Consider the following 7820-nt stretch of genomic DNA (forward strand, 5'->3'; position numbering starts at 1 on the left):
GCAGAGGGCATCGCTAGGGACAATTCCAAGGTCAAAATAGAGCCGCTCATGGCCAAGGAGCCACTGTTATGGCTAGAGGGAGAACCTCTCGTGTTTCCAACAGGGAGCTGGACAATGATGAAGATCCATCCATGGATGTTGACATTGAGAGGGCGACGGTTCACGCCACTCTTCACAAGAAGGGTCCTAATCGCTGATTCTCGGTGATTCAAACTCCATTAGAATATCAAGATAAAGGCTTCAAAACCTTGATTGACTGTGGCAGTACACATTCTTTCATTTCACCAATATGTGCAAAAAGATTAGGGATAGCCACAATAGATGCACCTACTTTACTTGTGGAATTAGAAATGGTCGTGAGGTCATTTGTACTAGGCAAACTGCTAAGGTGAAATTCCTATTGGGTGGAAAGCCAACTTCTGTGAGATTCAGGGTAATGAACCTAGGTGTCCACTTGGAATGGATTGGCTCATACCCAATGATGCCCACATCCACTATGGGAAGGGCCAAGTCTCCTTCCGCAATTCTAAAGGGGAACTAGTCATGACTCAAGGTGAGGCTGGTAAGCCAAAAATACAATTGGCAAAAGCAACACAGATAATAAAAGATATTCAAAAGGGTCTACCTGTCTATCTGATTAAATTGAATAAGCTAGATCAGAATCAGGAATCCGGAGAAGAACCTTCATGGTTAAAGGAATACGTAGACGTGTTCCCTGAGGATCTGATGGAACTTCCTCCCCAAAGGGAAGTCGACCACGAAATCAAGGAGTTGCACCGATCGCAAAGAGGCCATATAAGATGTTGGAACCCCAAGAGGAACACCAAGGAAAAGGAAATTCTCTTGCAAGAAAATATATCTTGTAACATCAACAAGCTTTTATTTCATTCTTTTGATGACCAAAATAAAGAAAACAGCAAATCTTCACGTAGCATCATAGTAGATATCTCCCACAGATTTGATAGAATCAACCATAATCATCAACATCTTCATAAAATCCTTCAATATAACAAAGAACATGGAAGAATACTCCATCTCTTAATGGAAATCAATCACATAGTATTCATCTTCAATGTCTTTCTCTCTCTCTTTCTCTCTCTCTCTCTCTCTCTCTCAATAGTACATCATCTCCTCACTACAATACTCTTATAATAACTCTCAATAATCCTTATTAGGTCGTGGATGCACCTCCTAAGAGGTATGTCTAATATGAAGTGTCACTAGAGCCATTACAATGTCTTTTCACAGCTCACTACTGTCACTGTCACTTCAGTCTTCTCTTTAGTGTCTTCAGCAGCTACTTCTTCCATTTATTTTAGCTCTTTTGAACTTAGATTCATCCTTTCCAAAAGTTAGAAAACTTTCCCAAAGTCACACATACATTCTACAGAACACTTACAGAACGTTTATAGAACAGTTACAGTATAGTACCAGAGTAGCTACAATACAGTTACAGTACAGAGACAAAGCAGAGATAGAGGCTCTACAAAAGGTCTACAAAGGGTCATCAGAACCTCATAACTCATACTCAAACCATTCCATTGTCAAGATTGTGGGAGAGAAGGAAGGAGTCTCGCTTGAAGCTTTCTTGCTTGCACAATGGGGGAAGACACACAAGGGTGGAGGCTGAAAACAGTTTTTCTCTTCTTAGTTGTGTAAGCCAAAAGAACTCTCATACAAAGAAATAGAAGAACCCTAGATATGGGTCTCAAAACCAAACTCAACTAACTAAGGTGGCATACTAATTGAGCCACGAACTAGAGTAGATAAGGATAGCTATCATGTAGCTATTATTCATGGGCGGTGTACCAACCGCGTCTGCAACTGACAAGTCGGTGACATAAATACACAACGGTCACCCTGGCGTATCACGAGTGGAGCTCGATATCTCAACACTCCCCCTCGAGCTCAATCCCAATTCCTGCACACCAAGCAGGTCTCTGAACTTGCGCAGCTTCTCTGCGCCCAATGCCTTCGTGAATATGTCAGCTACCTGATCCTCTGTGCTGACATAAACTAGATCAATAAGACCTAGTAAAACCCTCTCTCGCACATAGTGATAATGCACCTCAATGTGCTTTGTTCTAGCATGATAGACTGGGTTATTTGCCAAGTGTATACTACTCATGTTGTCACAATAAATGACAACTGGCCCATCTGTAGACTGATGCATATCATAAAGTAGCTTATGCAACCAAGCTACCTCACATGCAGCACCCCTGTACTCAGCCTCTGTGCTCGACAAGGCAACTGTAGGCTGTTTCTTGCTACTCCAAGTGACTGCAGCACTCCCAAAAGAGAACACATATCCACTGGTAGATCGTCTATCAGAAATGCTACCAGCCCAATCAGCATCAGTGTATCCATGCAGCTGTATCTGAACCCCAGTCTCATAAAATAGTCCATACTGCAATGTGGACTTCACATACCTGAGTATGCGTCTAGCCGCATCCAAATGCGATTTCCTTGGAGCCTGCATAAACTGACTTACCAATCCAACAGCATAGCTCAAATCTGGCCTGGTAATAGTCATATAAATCAAGCTTCCTACTATGCGTCTGTACATAGTAGGGTCTTCCAGAAGCTCACCTGCATCTGCGCTCAGCTTCACATTCTGCTCCAAAGGAACTGAAATAGGCTTACAGCCTGTCATCCCATATTTGGACAGCATGTCCAATCCATACTGCCTCTGCAAGAGCTGTATCCCACTTGGTGATCTAATCACCTCAATGCCCAAGAAATAACGTAGCTCTCCCAAATCCTTCATCTCAAACTTCTGCTTCAATAGCATTTTCACATGAAGGATATCTTCATCACTGTCACCTGTCATAATCAAATCATCAACATAAATGACAAGTAGCATAATACCGTTCTCTGTTTTTCTCACATAAAGTGAGAAATCTGCCTTGGAAATCTGAAAGCCAATAGTGACAAGATACTGTCCTATCTTGTCAGACCATGCTCTAGGTGCTTGCTTTAAGCCATACAAAGCTTTCTTCAACCTGCAAACAAACTCAGGATGAACAGCATGCACATAACCTGGTGGCTGCTCCATATAGACCTCTTCTTGCAAATCACCATGCAAGAAGGCATTCTTTACATCCATCTGATGTAAAGACCATCCCTTTGATGCAGCCATAGCAATGACTGCTCTTACGGTTGCCATCCTTGCAACCGGACTGAATGTTTCTTCATAGTCAATGCCATATGTTTGTGCATACCCCTTGACTACTAATCTTGCCTTGTATCTGTTCACAGAACCATCAGCATTGTGCTTCACCTTATAAACCCACTTACAGCCAATTGCATTTTTACCTTTAGGCAAAGGTACCAATTCCCATGTAGCATTTGCTTCCAAGGCATCCATTTCTTCATCCATGGCTTTCTCCCATTTTTCTTTTCCCATGGCTTGCTCAAAAGAAGTGGGTTCTGGTTCCTGTATCACCTTGACCATATATGCATAGTGAATGGCTGTAAATCCATCATATTTCAGCCTATCCACAGGATACCTAACTCTGGTAGACCTGCGCAAAGTGGGTTCACTCCCAGGTGCTCTCAAAACATCCCTGGTCTTCCTTACTCCAGGTGTAACAATAGAAGGAATACCCAACTCATCATCAATGCTCTGTTCTGAGCCACTGGATTCACCATCCACATAAGAGTGACCTGCATTCACATCAAACATGGGCTGATCAACCTTCTCTTTTCCTTTTCGTGATACCTGCATACCACTATCTGCATTACTTTGAGAAGATTCTCCTGATCTCAATCTGCCTGTCCATGGTGAAGAATGTGAACCACTGCTAGAGGACGCTCCAGGTCCACTAATATTTTGTGACTGCTGCTGTGAATGCTGTGCAGCATTACCATTTTGTGCATCTACATCATCAATCACATTTACTGGTTTATACCAGCTACTCATCTCATCAAAAACAACATCTCTGCTCACTGTAAACTTACGAGTAGAAGGGTTATAGCATCTATACCCTTTTTGCTGCAGAGAGTAACCAATAAAGATGCACTTCTCAGCTTTTGGATCCAACTTGGATCTCAACTCATCTGGCACATGTACATAGGCAATGCAACCAAAAATTTTCAAATGAGAAATGTCTGGTTTCCTACCAGTATACCTCTCCTCTGGAGTCATTCCATGTATTGCTGCAGTGGGAGTCCTGTTCATTATGTAGACTGCTGTAGCAACTGCTTCAGCCCAATAAAAATCTGGCAGGTCTTTTTCATTGAGCATGGCACGAGACACCTCTCCAATATGTCTGTTTTTTCTTTCTGCAATTCCATTTTGCTGTGGGGTATGACTGCATGAATATTGCTGCTTTATGCCATGCTCCTGCAGGAACCTTGCAAACTCATTTGAGAGGTACTCTCCCCCTCCATCTGACCTTAGGCATTTTACTTGCAGACCTGTTTCTTTTTCAACCATAGCTTTAAGAGTTTTGAAATGCCCAAAAACTTCACTTTTCTTTTTCATAAAATACACCCAAACTTTTCTGCTATAGTCATCAATAAAACTGACAAAATAATGACAGCCTCCAAGAGACAATCTTTTCAAGTTGTTCTTGTCAAGCTTTTCAAGTTGTTCTTGTCAAGCTTTTCAGTGACAATCTGTGAAAGAGAATCAGACGCCATTACAGAATACTGCAAGAAATTCTGTCACTGCAAAAAACACAGCTTCACCCTCACAAGGGCAAATCTGCAAAACTGGCGAAAGTGGTATTTGACCACACAGTCACTTCCTAGTGACGATTTTGCATAAACAGGAACCAAGGATGATTATGAAACTCCCAATGTCTCTGCGCACAAGCATACGATGCAATTTCTACAGTAACTTTTCACCGACCTGTAGAACAGTGGCTGCACAGCATAAAACTGAGCCTTTTCCTGAGTGCGTGCAGAAAACTTCCATCTGCAAAACAGGCCCCGAAATGGCCTCAAATCAAAAAAACAAGGTCGCCAAGGGCTAAAGCCCTTTCCTGCAGCATATACTGCCCTCTTGCTTCACCGCGAAGGGCGTCTCAACCTGAGACAATGCACTCCTGCAATTTCCGGCTGTGCTACCTGCAGAGATCTGCTCCCAAAACAGAAAATGAAAGCAACACTGCTCCTCTTACCAGAACACCGCGAGCTTGGCTTGCTTTCTTGAGCTCCTTACCACGAACAAGGCTCTGATACCATGTCAAGATTGTGGGAGAGAAGGAAGGAGTCTCGCTTGAAGCTTTCTTGCTTGCACAATGGGGGAAGACACACAAGGGTGGAGGCTGAAAACAGTTTTTCTCTTCTTAGTTGTGTAAGCCAAAAGAACTCTCATACAAAGAAATAGAAGAACCCTAGATATGGGTCTCAAAACCAAACTCAACTAACTAAGGTGGCATACTAATTGAGCCACGAACTAGAGTAGATAAGGATAGCTATCATGTAGCTATTATTCATGGGCGGTGTACCAACCGCGTCTGCAACTGACAAGTCGGTGACATAAATACACAACGGTCACCCTGGCGTATCACGAGTGGAGCTCGATATCTCAACATCCATACTATCAAAAACTATTCAATAGGCTTCCAAAATATCTCAATCTTCATCAATCATAAATCCATGCTTCATACAGAAGAAAATCAAAACAAAACAGAAGCTATACAGAAGGTATACAGAACCAATCAGAACCTCAACAGAACATCATAGAGCTTCATATCTCGACTGAAAATCATCATAATCTTCCAAAACATAATCAATATCATCCAAAACACTCTCAAATACTTCCATTAACAACCATACATCACCCTAAATCCCTCAAAAATCAATCATTCAAACCTCAAAAACAACAAAAATCAGTCAAAAATTCAGTCTTTTTCCACTCTCAACATATCCCCACACTTAGAAAGGAAGCGTCCTCGCGACCTAAGGAAAAGAAGAATATAAGTTCATTAAAGAGCTCAATTTTATCTTTTGTAGGATCTTCAATAATCTTTCCAAACCACGACCCCAACTTATTACTTGTATCTTTAGAAAAAATACTAAAGGAAAACTTTCGTTATTCATCAACTCATCTGATAATCATTTAAAAATCATAACAAATTTGTAAAGGATATAAGAGGTTTTTCTTCAGCTTTTCACCATAGGCTTTCCATCCACCATCAATATTTTGAACAGAGCTCTCGAACAAATTATTCTCAATCAGCACGAACTCATTACATACAATTATTACAACACACACACACAAACACTAACAAACTGTCTGAATGACACCTCCAAAAAGAGAGATGTATCTATCATTAAGAATCATCCAAAATACATTGCAAAGGCATCAATGAAGGTGATCCTGTTTGAAGGCTTGGTGGTTTAGAAAACGATCCATGGAGAAGGACTCATCCACAAATGTCTTTGGAGGATTTTGAAAGAACTGCAGGCAGCACATCCTTTCTAGCAAAACAAGGTATCTGCTAGGTAGACACAGGGCATGAAAATACAGGACATCCAACTGGTGGGAGTCAATGTTCACATTGACATTCATACAAAGCTTTGGAATGGCCTTTTGATCATTATGGGAATGCCTATGCATGTATGCTAAATACCAAGCAAAATGAGCTGTCAATCTCACTGAAGGATCTAGAGATTGTGAATATTGGTTAACAAAATGAAGGTAATTCTAGTATGCTTGACTGGCTGTTGTCCAATCTCCTAGAATTATTGGCTAGTTAATCTGTGGTTCTATAAGAGAATCAGCCGAGCTCCATCCTCTTCTTCTGGGAATCTGTTGATCAAACCCTTCGTATTGTAATGAACGGGGATCACGGGAACATGGCATGGGAACATACCAGTCACACTGACAGTATATAAGGTGTAAGAGGGTATTTTGAGGCATCACAAAAATTATCAAGAAACTCTCTTTTTACCTTCTCAAGCTTCCATGACTTCTTCTTCTTCTTCCTCTTCTTCTTCCTTTTTCCCTCTTTCTCTCTCTTCTTCTTGCCTTTCTCTCTCCTCTCCCTCTTCTTCTGCAGTCCTTCTCTCTCTCCTTCCCCTTAGTTAGGACAATTAGGTCTCTTTCATTACAAGTGGTATCAGAGCCTTGTCCTTGATCCTTCTCTTTTCCCATAGATTTAGGGCTCTCACAATTTCCCACAGTTAGAAAACTCCAGTTACATCTCTTTCACAGGTACACAGGAGTACTCAGGCAAGCTGTCAGCCCTCTTGAAGACTATAGCAGCCTTTCTTGGAGCTTTTCCAAGAACCATGGACACATCTGGAGGCGGGCAGACAAATTTGACAGGTCATCACTAATTTTCATGCAAGTTTTTTTTAGGGTTTTGGGCAAAAAGGAGGGTAGCACAGTTAGAGAAGGCCAAAAACTCAGTTACTTTTCAAGAAGACCTTCTCTCTCCTCCTTCCTCCAAGCTGCCATGGAACCTCCAGCCCAAGAATCTCAGGAATCTTGCTTCCCTCTCTTCCTCAGCAAGAATGGTTGGTCCCAATGCTTTCCCTTCAGCTGGAGCAACATCTAGAGCAACATCAAGGTTGGCCTACCTTGTCTAGAGCCTCTAGGAGCAACCCCGAAATTTGCGATGCAAAAAACGAGCTGCTTGTTGGCCTGCTGGACAGCCCCCCTAGCCCTCCTCTCCTCCCTGATCTCTCTCCTGGTTCTTGGCAAGCCTCTTGGGCAGCATTGAAGGCTTCCTCCTCAGCTCTTGGACTCCCCTTTTCACTTCAAGAAACCGTGATCTGGTGCAATCCATGGCAGCCATGGAACCTTGTCATCAAGCTCAAAAATCTTGAAGATTTTGGTATTTTCTTGGTCCCCGGGAGTCCCT

The sequence above is a fragment of the Lygodium microphyllum genome, chromosome 6 (assembly GCF_053477565.2).
Source record: "Lygodium microphyllum isolate KBCC chromosome 6, Lygodium_microphyllum_v1.1.10, whole genome shotgun sequence".
In the NCBI taxonomy this organism is placed as follows: Eukaryota; Viridiplantae; Streptophyta; class Polypodiopsida; order Schizaeales; family Lygodiaceae; genus Lygodium; species Lygodium microphyllum.